A 15,655-nucleotide genomic window follows, 5' to 3' on the forward strand; every position below is an offset into this window, starting at 1 on the left:
ACTACCACGCTCCCAGAAGAGTCAAATCGGTCTGTTCTCCTGCCGGTGCAATTCAGTTGCCACTGATGTTGCGGCATCCTCTTCGGCAATCGCCATGGGAGATCAACCGGGCTTGATGCTAGCTGGATCCTCTCTGTGGGGGGACAAGTTTGCAGAGTCTGAACAGTTTTACATAGAACAGACATATTTTTAGTCAGTTCCTGTACTTGCAGTCGTAAATCTACAATAGAATCTTCAGCTGGAGTCTGCACATGCCGAACTGCAGGCACCTTGGGTGAGGATACTGCCCCCTGGAGGTACGTAACTGCTGGATCTTTAACTGGCTCAGTGCAGACATAAGTAGAAAGTCTTAAGATATGTATGGATCTGTCTTTAAACTGAACAAAGGGTTCTGTAATGACATCAAGCGCAGTTGTGCCTTACTGGAATCAGACAAAAGACCTTCAATGAACTGTTCTTTCAGCATTTTGTTCTCATCTCTTACACTGTCTGGATCACTTTGTTTAATGGCCTGCAGCGACTCCTGCAGGTTTAAGGCATAGTCTCCAACAGTGTCCTGTGGTTTCTGTCTGCAGCTGAAAAATCGCATCTTTATTTCTGAAGCAGTACGGGTGTCAAAAGTATCCTTTAATTTAGCAAAAATGTCTTTTACAGTCTTTTTATCAGTAGCTGGCCAAGATTTAACTTCTCTCTGAGCAACGCCACTGAGCTGACTTGTAAGTATACTGACTTTCTGCTCCTCTGACATAGGATAAATTTCACACATGCTGCGCAGCTTCCCCTTGAAGTCACTTAAGGTGTGCAATTCTCCATTGTACTGTGGCAGCCATGTCGCACCCAATAAAAAAGGCATGGTGAGAGGCAATATGGGAGCTGCAGCTGCTGCACCCTGGGTGTCACTGGGATTAGACATCTTCCCCCCTAGTTAACCCTTGCAGGGGTGCGACTCACCGCTTCGGTTGATGCAGGTCGTTGCTCCTGTAGTACTTTAGGCATGCACGGTATCCTGTTCGAATCCTGTTCGTGACACCAAAATGACGTGCTCCAGGAGCCGTGGGATGCTCGGTGCCGGGTCGGTCATCTTAAAGGGATATGTCACAGTGGCAGTGACCCGGTCTGTGGCCCCAGGTGGTCATGTAAAAGAGGTAGAATTGAATGGGAATAAAATTTATGTAGTGATTTGTTACAACAGTTGGAGTGTTCGACTATAGTATACTACTGGGGGAGTAGACGGTGATGGCAGTGCAGATATTTAACCCTCTCCAACCAGGGCAGACCCCCAGAGATTGTGATGGAAGTAAAGGGCACAGAGTAATAAGGCAGGATACAAGAAAAGTCTATCATTTACTGAAGTTCAGGTGCAGTTCAGAGGAGATATCACAACTCTCACCAGGTTACAGTCTGCTCTGGAGAATGTGAGTTATCCTTCCTCTGCTGTGACTCGGTGTAAGCTTCCTGCTGTTTTATTCCCCTGAGAAAACAGCAGGAGCGGAGCTGCAAAGATCCTTCCTGCCCGGCGCTAGAGCTTCCTGTGTCTCTCTGACACAGATAGCAGCACGGCTGAATGACGTCATCATTGTGCGGCGCGGCTGCTGTGCTAGAGACACAGGAAGCAGCCGGAGGGAGAAGACGGTGATGCTGCAGACCGGACATGTGAGGTACTGTGCTGCCTGTCACTGCTGCTGTGTGTGTGTGCGAGTGACTGTGTATGTGTGTGTATGTATGTAGTGTGATGATGGGAGTGATGGGGAGTGATGGAGAAGGCAATGATGTAATATGTAGTATGTGTGTGAAGTGGATGTGTGTGTGTATGTATGTATGTGTCGTGTGTATGTGTGTGTGTGGATCGATGTGTATGTGTAGGCGGAGAAGGCCATGATGGGGTAATGGGGAGAAGGCCATGATGGGGTGATGGGGAGAAGGCCATGATGGAGGTGATGGGGAGAAGGCCATGATGGAGCTGATGGGGAGAAGGTCATGATGGAGGAGAGGGGGAGAAGGCAATGATGGAGGTGATGGGGAAAAGGCCATGATGGAGGTGATGGGGAAAAGGCCATGATGGAGGTGATGGGGAAAAGGTCATGATGGAGGTGATGGGGAAAAGGCCATGATGGAGGTGATGAGGAAAAGGCCATGATGGAGGTGATGGGGAAAAGGCCATGATGGAGGTGATGGAGAGAAGGCCGTGATGGGGAGAAGGCCATGATGGGGAGAAGGCCTTGATGGAGGTGATGGGGAAAAGGCCATAATGGAGGTGATGGGAAGAAGGCCATGATGGAGGTGATGGGGAGAAGGCCATGATGGAGGTGATGAGGATAAGGCCATAATGGAGATGATGGGGAGAAGGCCATGATGGAGGTGATGGGGAGAAGGCCATGATGGAGGTGAGGGTGGGAGGAGACCATGATGGAGGTGATGGGGAAAAGGCCATGATGGAGGTGATGGGGAGAAGGCCATGATGGAGGTGATGGGAAAAAGGCCATGATGGAGGTGATGGTGATAAGGCCATGATGGGGGTGATGGAGAGGGCAATGATGGGGATGGTGGGGAAAGAGAAAATGATGGAAGTGGTGGAAAGGGCAATGATGGGGTGGGGGAGAAGGCAATGATGGTGGTAGTGGAAAAGACAATGATGGGAGTGATGAGGAAGGAGGCAATGATGGGGGTGGTGGAGGAGAAGGCAATGATGGAGGTGGTGGAAAAAGGAAATGATGGGGTGGCAGGGGAGAAAGCAATGATAGTGGTGGGGGAGAAGGCAATGATGGAGGTGGGAAAGAGGGCAATGATGGGGTGGGGGAGAGGACAATAATGGGATGTGGGGAGAGGAGGACAATGAGGGGTGTAGGGGATTGGGATGGGAGGAAGGGGGACCTATAATGGCCTTAGGAACAGGGGGAGGTGGAGTACGACATTATTATCGCTTATTATGTCTAACACAGTCCCTTAGTATATAGTGTACTCACTTATTATGTCTAACACAGTCCCTTAGCATATAGTAAATGTACTTATTATGTATAACACAGACCCTTAGCATATAGTGCACTCACTAATTCTGTATAACACCATCCTTAGTTACATAGTTTCCTCTTTTATTATGTATAACACCATCACTTATTACGTACCATCCTATCTAGTTATATATGGTGCCGTCCCTTATTATATAGCTTCCTCTGCTGTTATGTACAGTGCTGTCTCTTACATAGTGTATTCTTGTTAATTTTGTAATTAACATTGCCCTCTTTTATTACATAGTCCCCACTCATTTAGATATAAAGTGACTGTTGATGGAGGAGCCGGTGACCAGACGACTAGTCCACCATCTCCTCCATTAGAAAGGAAGCTTTCCTAGCCATCATTGCATTATACAGCTAACAAGACGGTATGTAATAAAAAACAGGGATCTATATAATACAATATGCAGGGAACGGTGCTGTACATAACAAGAGAGGGCACTGCATAATAAGGGACAGCAATATACATAATAAAGGAGACTATGTAATATATATATGTATGTGTGTGGCGCAATATATATATATATACAGTATATATATATATATATATATATATATATAGCTTTGTCGCCATAAAAGGAAGAGGGCCCAGACACATTTCTTGCACAGGGGCTCCAAGCTGTCAGTGTCCGCCCCTGGATTGAACCCCAGGTGGAAGATTCCCTATAATGAGGCAGATGGAGGCACTGTGGGTGCTATAGAAGGACCTGTGATCCAGTGGTGTCCATCTTTTTAGGATTGCATAAACGTGCTCTCAGCCACAGTTTTGTGCACTTCTGAAAAGAATACCACTGAACAGAGGCCAGACGGAGTCCAGAGTAACTCTGCTGCCTCATTATAGTGAATAGATCAATCGCAGGCCAGGATTGATAATCTGCCCAACTGGGCATTTTCCCTCTGGGCCACGATGTTTCCATTCATAGTGGGTGCGGGCCGGTAATGCCCACTGATCTTGCCGACCGACTGGCCGCTAATCTGGCCACCGACCCGTTTTTCCGGCCACTGGCCCTTTAAATCTGCTGGCACGGTGGTTCTAGAAGGGTTGCAACAAGAATGGAGTTGATTTTTTGAGGTAATTATGCCACCGGAAGGGGCGGGCCTAGAGCTGTTTAGACCAGAGTTGATTTTTGTGATCCTCATTTTAGCCACTCTAATCAATATGGCTCTAGTCCCCGCCCCTTCTGGTGACATCATTACCTCAAAAAATCGTTCTAGTCGCTACTGTGCCGGAAGAGGAGCTGCTGCTGCCAGAGAGATATCTGTGCTTGCAGCTTTGTGCCTGTCTGCTGGTGATCTGTGCCCCTCAGCTATGTGCCGCCCAGTGATCTATGTGTCCCCCCTGTGATCTCTGTGGCTCCAGCTATGTGCCCACCCTGCGATTTCTGTAGCCCCAGCTATGTGCCCCCCAGATTTGTGCCCCATGTGATATCTGTGTTCCCTTCCAACTATATGCCCCCATGTGATCTGTGCCTCCCAGCAATGTGCCCCCCATGATCTCTGTGGTCCCAGCTATGTGCCCCCCTGTGATCTGTGCACATAGCTATATGGACCCCTGTGATCCCTGTGCCCCCCAGCTATGTGTCCCCTGTGATCTCTGCTCCCCCTGTGATTTCTGTGCCCTTCAGTTATGTGCCCTCCTGTGATCTCTGTGGCCCCAGTTATATGCCCCTTTGTGATCATTGTGGCCCTAGCCATGTGCCCCCATGATCTCTGTGGCCCCAGCTATGTGCCTCCCTGTGATCTCTGTGACCCCAGCTATGTGCCTTCTCTATGATCTCTGTGGCTCTAGCTATGTGCCCCCCTGTGATCTCTGTACCCCCTGTGATTTGTGTGCCCTCCATCTATATGCCCCCCGGTAATCTCTGTGGCCCCAGCTATGTGTTCCTCATGATCTCTGTTCCCCCACTGATATCTGTGCCCTTCAGCTATGTGCCCTCCCGTGATCTCTGTGGCCCCAGCTATGTGCCTCCCTGTGATCTCTGTGGCCCCAGCTATGTGGCTTCTCTGTGATCTCTGTGGCTCTAGCTAAGTGCCCCCTGTGATCTCTGTACCCCCTGTGATTTGTGTGCCCTCCATCTATATGCCCCCTGTGATCTCTTGCCCCAGCTATGTGCCCCCCAGCTATGTGCCCCAATATGATCTCTGTGCACCCATGTGATCTCTGTCCCCCCAACTATATGCCCCCTGTGATCTCTGTGCCTCCCAGCTATGTACCCCTGTGATCTCTGTGCTCTCGGCTATGTGCCCCCTGTGATCTGTTCCCCATGTGATCTCTCTGCTCCCCCAGCTATATGCCCGCTGTGATCTCTGTGGCACCAGCTATGCACCCCTCTGTGATCTCTGGCCCCAGCTATGTGCCCCCCAGCTATGTTCCCCAATATGATCTCTGTGCACCCATGTGATCTCTGTCCCCCAACTATATGCCCCCCGTGATCTCTGTGCTCCCAGCTATGAGCCCCTGTGATCTCTGTGGCCCTAGCTATATGCCACCCTGTAATCTCTGTTGCCCCAGCTATGTGCCCCCTTGATCTCTGTGGCACCAGCTATGTGCCCCCCTGTGATTTCTGTCCCCCATAGCTATATGTCCTCCTGTGATCTCTGTGCCTCCCAGCTATGTGCACCTGTGATCTCTGTGCTCCCAGCTATGTGCCCCACTCTGATGTCTGTGGCCCTAGCTATGTGCCCCCTGTGATCTCTGTTGCCCCAGCTATGTGCCCCCTGTGATTTCTGTGTCCCATAGCTAAATGTCCTCCTGTGATCCCTGTGCCCCCAGCTATGTGCCCCCTTCTGATCTGTTCCCCATGTGATCTCTCTGCTCCCCCAGCTTTATGCCCCCTGTGATCTGTGCCCCCCAGCTATGTACACCCCTGTGATCTTAGTGGCTCCCAGCTTTGTGACCCCTGTGATCGCTGTGCCCCCCTGCTATGTACCCCCTGTGATATTTGTGCTACCATGTGATCTCTGTGCCCCCTGTGATCTTTGTCCCCCCCAGCTATGTGCCCCCCAGCTATGTGCCCTCCTGTGATCTTTGTATCCCCCTGTGATTTCTGTGCCCCCTGTGATCTTCGTGCCCCCCAGGTGATCTCTGTCCCCCCGGTGATCTATGAGCCCTACCCGGTAATTTATGTGCCTGCCTGGCAATACCTGTACCCCCCAGTGCTGTATATCCCCCCTCCCCCAGTGCTGTAAATCCTCCCCAGGGCTGTATGTGCCCCTAACTGATATGTATATTCACCAGTGCTGCATTTACCCCAGAAGTGCTGTATATCCCCCCAGTGCTGTATATCCCCCATCTGTGATGTATGTAGCCCCCACCAGTGATGTATATTCTCCCAAGGGACATATATACCCCCAGGGCTGACGATGCTTCCTAGTGATGTATATAGCCCCTCAGTGATGTCTATTCCTCCCAGCCTCCCCAGTGATGAATATGTCCCAGCCTCTCCTGTGACATCTATGCCCCCAGTCCCTCCTGTAATTTATATGACCCCAGAGGTTCCTGTGATGCAGCAGTCTCAATGTTATGTATGTACAGCAGTCCCAGCGTCTCCTATGTGACGTATATACAGCAGTCCCATCGTCTCCTATGTGATGCATGTACAGCTGTCTCAGCGTCTCCTATGTGATATATACAGCAGTCCCAGCATCTCCTATGTGATGTATAGACAGCTGTCACAGTGTTTCCTATGTGATGTATATACAGCTGTCTCAGTGTTACCTATGTGATGTATATACAGTAGTCTCGGCGTCTCCCATGATTTACAAAACTTATTATGACAAAAAGTTGACTGCGCTCCTGGCCGTCACAAACCTGGAAAAGCAGCTGTGAGAAGCAACATGATCAATACCACCTAACATTACAAATGCACCAAAGAGAAGCAGCTCCAGCCGTCACATTAAGGGTGAGTTACCGCAATTGATTGTTTGACTAAATATACCGGGGTAATTTTCAAGGTGGTCATTTTTGTGTGGCCCCTGAATGATGGTACAAATTTCCCCCACCAAGAAACGGGTTACCCACCCCTGCTCTAGTGCATTCCATACTGAGACAGCTAGAATGTATGGTTGTAGTCAGGATCTGGAAGGAGCCCATACGTTCTAACTACAACCCTGCTGTTAGTCGAGCCCTGCAGTGCAGCACCAGGACGTATCAGGGACAGCTGGAGCTCCTACCTGCATGCCTGATCTCGGCTGCTGCCTGCTTCCATTTAAGTTCGGGTCTGGGTGAGTGTTCCCAGCCCTGAAACAAGTATACAGCCAGGGTCATACTTGTAGTGGGCACGGATCTGATTAAGGAAAGTGCCACTGACTGGGTGTGCCTTTCCTACCCTCCCCTTACCCCTGATTGGTTCGGGCATGACAGCTGCCCTTCCATGATTTAGTGAGGTGGGGTTTAAGTATGGGGGGGCCAATTGGGATGAAGAAGGGATTAGCACAGCCCCTTCCTACGTATATAAAGTCCTTGGACGTTAGCAGCCCTTCCTCTTCCTCCGTTCACTGCGGTCCTGGAAGTGCTTTTCCCACCCTCCCTCCCCTTTTTGTTACAAATTTGCTGATGTTATGTTATTTCGTTCTTTTATTCGTAGTTATTACAAGTCACGGCAGTGGAGAAGTTATGGCACGAAGCTACGGCTTGCCGGCTGACTTGCCTGCGTCTATGGAGCAGGGCATTGAGCGGCTAGCGCGTTTTAAGAAAGCTAAGTGCCTGTTTACAAAAGGTTGTTAAATTTTATAAAAGAAGTTTAATAAAGCTGTGACCGACTTTCACCCATCATTTGATCTCAGTGTTTGATTAATAGTGGTTAAGAGGGGCTGAGGAAATGCGTTAAGGGGTTACCTTCCCCTCCTTTTAGGTCGACACAGTCTGAGAAACTCGCACGAGACTGGCACCTCAATACTAGGCACTGCCACCGGAGCTTCAGACCAGAGCGTTCAGCTGCATAGAAAAACATGCAGCTGCACACTCCAGTCCAGAGCAGTGCCGGGTATTGAGGTGCGAGTCTCGTGTGAGTTTCTCGCAAGTGTGACCCCGGCCTACATGAAAATATGTTCTGATTCCCTTGCCTTTTCCCTTCCCTGGTCCAGAACTGGCTGCAGGCTGCCTACTGGGACTGGGGATATGAGTTATCATAATTAGATTTTCCCCTTCTTAAAGTGGCCAGTCCTCCAGCAAGTTTTGCACCAGGAGCTTATTTGTCAAAGAGATGCTATGATTTCTATAGGGACTGATTTTCCAGAGGTCATATCACAATAAGCCCCTGCAAAGATCACCATTCTTTTTTTGGATGCTGTATGTGATGGAACCGCGTGAGGACAGTGTGAAACAGTAATACTGCTTGTATACTGAAGGGTAGTTATGAACAATTATTTTTTAGGGTATGTGCACACTATCAGTAAACACTGCAGCTTGGACGCTGTGTACAGCCGCAGCATCCAGATGTTAAAGCATAGTGGATGGGATTTCAAGAAATCCCATGTTCACTATATGTCCGTAGACGGCTGCAGAGACGCACATGTCTCTCCAGACCGCAGCATGTCTATTTATCTTGCGTAGACACGAGTCTCCGCAAGATAAATTTCACCAGTACAACGTATTGGACACAGGCGGAATCACCTGCGTTCAATAGCCGGCAGCGCTTTGGATGCAGCGGACATCTGCTGTGTCCAAAGTGCTGCTAATTACTGACCATGTGCACATACCCATAACGGGGTTGTCCAGGCTTATGGCAAAGTCTGCACTCTATATGACTAGACAAGCTGTGAGGATTCTCCATCGCCGGCGGGAACAGGCGTTCACGTGACTGTTAATATGCGGTATGCATGCGGACAGCCATATTCTGACCAGTCTGCATAACCTCACTCAATATACAGTACTTGTATTGAACGAGGCCAGATGTGTCTCACAATGTGGCCTGATATATGCGTATCGCATATGGCCGCTTGGTCTCAGCACCGTAAAATCCTGACAGCTGCACCTGCTGGTAGGATTCCCAAATCTGCAGTCATATAGAGTGACACACTGTGAAAAATGTTGACAACCCCTTTTAAGAATGCTGGTTTCACAATAATATTTCAGTTAGACAGGCTTCTGATCAAAGGTGAAAAAAGATAATAATAATAATAATAATAAATTTTATTTCTATAGCGTCGACATATTCCGCAGCATTTTACATTTCAGAGGGGACTTGTACAGACAATATACATTACAGCATAACAATAATCACATAGATCATAACAGATACCAAGGGGAATGAGGGCCCTGCTCGCAAGCTTACAATCTATGAGGAAAAAAGGGGAGACACGAAAGGTGGGTGGTAACAGTTACCCTGATTGTATGTGGGTCGCCCCTCACACCCAGGGCAGCGGGGTACTCGGTACCGGGCTGGTGTCAGGGGGAATGTGTCACAGCAGTGGTGACCCGTTCCGTGGCCCTGGGTGACCAATATCAATGGCGGTGATGTTAATGATGTTAAAGTTTATTGGAATAGTTCGTGACGCCACCTGTGGTGTTTGGCAAGCAAGATGTTAAGCCAACGCTGCGTGCAGATCCACTGGGACTGATGGTGTGGTGCAGCAAAGATGATGTAGCTCTCCACAGGTGGAGCTGTAGTCCCAGGGCAGTGTAGGTGCAATGGATGAGGAGAGGCGCAGAATAGTATAGATGCTGGTACCCAGGTGTAGCGGTGCTGGAATAACTGGAGGACACCAGAGTATGCGGTTCCAAAGCTTTACTCACTGCTTGCAGTTCACACAACTGCCTGCCTCCGCACTGTGTTCTTCAGGTCAAGGCCCCAGTCAACCTCCAGGCAGGATAGTATTCTCCTCTCCACACTCCGCCAATATGTGCCTTACTGAACGACTCCTCAAATGCGCCTTTAGGTTCGAAGCACTCCAGTACTTAGTTACCCTGGAATGCCTCTCTCTAGGTGTTCCTAGTCTCTACTTGTATGACAGACAGCTGTAGCCTGCTTGGGGGGCTCCGCTCTGCGTCCCGGCTCACTATCCAAGTGCTGTTGTGTCCCAAGTCTGCGATGGGAGTAAGGCGTTGGTGGCTCACTACTCCTCCGGTGTCTGTTGCCGGACATAAAGATCCAATCAACCTCGGGGACCGGGCCCCTGCCTTTGCGCTCTGGACTGGAAGGGTTCTCTCTCTTTCTCAACCTGCTTCCCACCATCCTTCTATTCTCCTTCGTTCCGATCTGTTCTATCTCTCTTATGGAATCTGTAGTCTCCAGTCTACATCTCTTTCTCCTTCTCTTCCTTCACTGCCCCAGTTCACTGGGGCAGCTGCAGCACTCCTTCCTCCATTCCTTCTTCCAGGGATCCCCACTCTTCACCGAGTGGCTGTTCTCTCCTACTCTGCCTGCCTTCTTCTGCGGACTGACCTGAAATCCTACACCTTCCCTCTCTTTTATATCTAACTCCACCCGCCTCCCCAGCACCTTTCGTGTTACGAAGCAAGGAACAACAAAAGGCACCCTATGACCTTTCCAGCATAAAGCATGGATGGGTCCCTGCTGAACTATCCTGTGTGTGGGGTGCAGGTGTGGGAATGTGGAAGGGAGTTCCCACCCTACCTGGATGGTGGGGTACCACACCTTAGGAGAAGGTGCAGTACCTCTGTGGCGACTGAAGCCTCAGGGGCGCCACATATGGACCAGCCATAATGTTAAGTGTGTAACAGTTCAGATGCAGAGGGCTAATGGAAGCATAAAGCATGTGGGAACATGATGCGGGGAACCTGGTTATGGTAAAAAACTTTTGGCTGTGCCACATAGGGATAGATTAGGTTAATGTGTTGAGGCGGTAGGCCAGTCTGAATAAATGAGTTTTCAGGGCACGCTTAAAATTGTGGGGATTGGGGACTAATCGTATTGACCAGGGAAGTGCATTCCAAAGAATTGGCGCAGCACGTGTATAGTCTTGAAGACGGGAGTAGGAGGTTCTGAGTATTGAGGATGCTAACCTCAGGTCATGAGCAGAATGGAGGGCGCGGGTAGGATGGTATACTGAAACAAGGAAGGAGATGTAGGGTGATGCTGAGCCATGAAGAGCTTTGTGGGTGAGGGTAATAAGTTTGTACTGGATTCTGGAGTGAATGGGTAGCCAGTGTAATGACTGGCACAAGGTAGAGGCATCGGTGTAACGATTGGTGAGAAATATGATCCTGGCAGCAGCATTCAAGACAGATTGGAGGGGGGGAGAGTTTGGTAAGAGGGAGACCGATTAGAAGGGAGTTACAATAGTCGAGACGAGAATGAATAAGAGAAACAGTCAGAGTTTTTGCAGAGTCAAAAGTAAGAAAGGGTCGAATTCTTGAAATGTTTTTGAGGTGCAGATAACAAGAGCGAGCCAGTGATCGGATGTGGGGGACAAAGGAAAACTCAGAGTCAAGTATGACCCCAAGACAGCGGGCATGTTGCTGGGGAGTAATAGTAGAACCACACACGGAAATGGCAATGTCGGGTATAGGTACATTAGTAGCGGGAGGAAACACAAGGAGTTCAGTCTTTGACAGGTTCAGTTTCAGACATAGTGAGGACATGATGTTATACACAGCATTTAGAAAATTGTTGGTGTTTTCTAGAAAGGCTGGCGTGATGTCAGGAGAAGAAGCGTATAATTGGGTGTCGTCAGCATAGAGATGGTACTGGAAACCAAATCTACTGATTGTTTGACCAATAGGGGCAGTATACAAAGAGAAGAGGAGGGGGCCTAGGACTGATCCTTGAGGAACCCCAACAGTAAGGGGAAGATGAGAGGAAGAGGAGCCAGCAAAAGATACAGTAAAGGAGTGGTCAGAGAGATAGGAGGAGAACCAGGAGAGAACGGTGTCCTTGAGGCCAATGGAATGGAGCATAGTGAGGAGAAGCTGATGATCCACAGTGTTGAATGCTGCAGAGAGATCCAAGAGAATTAGCATGGAGTAATGACCCTTTGATTTAGCTGTTAGTAGATCATTAGAGACTTTATTGAGGGCAGTTTCAGTAGAGTGTAAAGAGCGGAAACCGGATTGGAGAGGGTCGAGAAGAGAGTTTTCTGAGAGATAGCGGATAAGACGGGAGTGGACCAGGCGTTCCAGGAGTTTAGAGATGAAGGGAAGATTAGAAACAGGTCTATAGTTAGCGGCACAGTTTTGGTCAAGGGATGGTTTTTTAACTAGTGGATGTATGATGGCATGCTTAAATGAGGAGGAAAAGATAAGAGAAGAGAGAGAGAGGTTAAATATTTTAGTTAGGTGAGGGGTGACAGCAGGGGAAAGGGGCTGGAGTAGATGTGACGGAAATGGGTCACTGGTGCAAGTGGTTGGGCGAGAAGATGCAAGGAGCCTGCTTACTTCTTCTTCTGTGACTGGTTCAAAATCAGAGAGTGAGCTAGATGCAGTGGGGGAGGGAGGACAGTGCATGGTATGAGGTGATTGGGAGATAATTTCCTGTTGGATCTGGTCAATTTCTTCATTGAAGTAATTGGCCAGATCGTCAGCTCGAAGCTCCGTGGTTGGGGCCTGTACTCTTGGGTTGAGTAGAGAATGAAAAGTGTCAAAGAGAACTTTAGGGTTATTGGACAGTGAAGTGATGAGGGTGTTGAAGTAGGTTTGTTTTGAGAGGTGAAGGGCAGTGTTGTATGTTCGAAGCATAAACTTATGATGGATGAAATCTTCGGGTAGGTTGGATTTTCTCCACAGACTTTCGGCGCACCTGGAGCACCGCTGCAGGAAACGTGTTTGCAGGGTGTGCCAGGGTTGTCGCCGTCTGTGTTGTGGTGTTCTAGGTATAGGAGGAGCAAATTCATCCAGGGCACTTTGAAGTGTTTCATTGTAATGCTTCAATGCAGAATCAGGACATGAGAGGGAGGAGATAGGGGCCAATGAAGACTGCAAGTTCTTCATAAGTTTCTGGGTGTTAATGGCCTGTATGTTTCTATAAATATGGACAGTGGGGGTGACCTGAGCAGCCTGGCGGTTCTTGATAGAGAATGAAAGAAGGTTGTGGTCAGAGAGCGGGAGAGGGGAGTTTGCAAAATCATCCACTGCACAAAGCCGAGAGAAGACCAAGTCGAGGGAGTTTCCATCTTCATGCGTTGGAGAATTAGTAAGCTGCAAAAGGCCAAATGAGGAGGTTAGAGATAAAAGGTGAGTAGCAGATGGGGAGAGTGGAAGAGCAATGGGGATATTGAAATCTCCCATTATGAGGGTAGGGATGTCACAGGAGAGAAAATGTGGAAGCCAAGTGGCAAAATGATCCAGGAACTGAAGGGAGGGGCCGGGAGGACGATATACCACCGCCACTCGCATGGAGAAGGGGGTGAAGAGTCTGACGGCATGGACCTCAAAAGAAGGAAAGACAAGTGAGGGTACTTGAGGGATAACCTGAAAGGTACATTTTGATGATAGGAGCAGACCAACGCCTCCACCTGCTCTATTGTCTGATCTTGGGGATCATCCTAAAGGACGAATAATCACAGTCATCCATCTAGTCCATGTAACAGAGCCCAAGTTAGACGTGTTGTCTAGTCAGGTAATACTGATCACCCCTCTGCAGGTTAAATAATCATTCTGAGACTTGAGTAGAGTAATGTTTGGATTCAGCTTTACTGGGAGCTCAAGCAGTTGACACATGACTGTAAGTATGCTTTTACCAACCAGATTCTCATCCATTTTTCTCAAAGGGGTTATCTAGTCTAAATCCACGAGTCTGCATTCACGCTATATGTCACTAGTAAGTATATTGCAAGTGTGAATATGGCCGGGTCAGAGCTGGACTGGCCATCTGGCAATTCTAGCAAATAGCAGAATGGCCTGTCTGGTCATGGGCCAACATTGCCTGCTACGTTGTAAACAGAATTGGTGTTCTCAAGACACCCATACTGTTAAGAGTTGTGACGGAGCACAAAGTCGCCGACTCCGTCGCTTATCCCAGCAGGCCACGGGTATCATTAGAAATATTGGTCATGTTGTAATTCTTGCTTTGCTCCATCCAGGGGAATATTAGTAATATATTCCATCTGGTGCTTGGGGATATGAACAGCATGGGCCTGTATGATTTCAAATGCCAGGGCTGAATTTCAGTCCCAGTCTGTACCTGGGCCGGGTGTATGCATATTGACTACTCGCAGTCACGAGACCAACTGACCGTCATTCCCAGCTCTGAACCAAAGAATCCACAAAGTGTGCAGTGTGTACAGTGTGAGGATTCACAAGTCTGCGGTCATATAGAGTGACAAAGAGTAAATGCAGACTTGGGGATTTAGACAACCCCTTTAAGGCTTCTTTCACACTTCAGTCTTTTGGCGTCAGTCAAAATCCTTCAAAGTGTGAAAAAATGGATCCAGTGAAGATTGGCTAAAAACTGAAGCACCGGATCTGTTTTTTTGACGGATCCGTCGAAGTTGCAGATTTTGGAATTTAAAGGAGGAGAGAGAGAGACAATTTTGCTGTGCCAGAACGGCTTTTTGAGTTAAATTAAATGAATGAAAAATCTTGTGGGCATGCTCAGTTTAAAAAACGGAATCCATCACTTGATTCCGTCATGTGACGGACGGTGACGGATCTGCCACCCATAGTCATCCATTATAGCAAACAACGGACTGCGACGGATCCGTCACCATCCGTCTTTTCAACGCAGACAAAAAACGTTACTATGTCCGTTGTATCCAGGCGACGGATGCTGAAATTTCGAAGGAACGGTCAAATGACGGATGCAATGGATGGCCATCCATTGCAATCCGTCCTTAATGCAAGTCTATGAGAAAAAAAACGGATTCCGCTAAAAAAAGATCCGTTTTTTTCAAAAAAGGGCAGATTTCGACTGACGTCAAAAGACTGAAGTGTGACAAGTGCTTGAACCACCTAATAAAGTCCAATCTGAAGATTGCATTCTTTTAGTAATCAGCACTGGTGACTAAACATTTTCACTGGGTGGAAAACCCCTATAATAAGGATGTGCTGAGTATAAACTATAACTATTAGGCCAGGATAACACTACCGTATGTGATGCGAGAAACTCGCATGAGTCTCTCGCATTAACACCAGGCGCTGCCGCCGGCACACAGGAGCGGAGCAGCTGCTGCATAGAAATACATAAAGTCACACTATTGTTTAATCTGGATGTGAACCTGCTTTTCATCTTGTTCTTGATTACCACACACCAACTGCTTGATCAATACTGTTTACATTATTATCACCATATCCTATATTGACCAGTTTTTTCGGCTTTACAGCTAAGGTGTATATTATGCTTTTCTGTATCAGCTTAGTGCATTGTGAGGTTTTACAGGCAGCTAAGAATAATGTAACCATATGAATAACGACCGATACAGATCCATATTCACTTACAGTGAGTATTGTAGCACAGCCAGATAGGACAGGGTTAAACCCAAACTCTGCAGGCTCTGATTATTAGCACCTGGCTGCTCTGCATATAATCGGGCTAGGTGCTCACATTAGTCAATCTGCTTGGGAAAAGCTGACCAGAGTGGGTGATAGTGGAGCTGAAGAGAAACTGCACAGGCTGTGTGCACCAAACTGCAAGTATCACTGGTTACTGTGGACAATAGCTGTTTTGTTTGACCAAACTGAGACTAGCTCAGCCGTGCCTGAGTAGCCAGGGTATATATTGTGTAGTCAGCCCCTGGATAAGGCTAGG

Source organism: Dendrobates tinctorius, unplaced genomic scaffold, assembly GCF_039654945.1.
Source record: "Dendrobates tinctorius isolate UK_male_01 unplaced genomic scaffold, ASM3965494v1 ptg000287l, whole genome shotgun sequence".
NCBI lineage: Eukaryota > Metazoa > Chordata > Amphibia > Anura > Dendrobatidae > Dendrobates > Dendrobates tinctorius.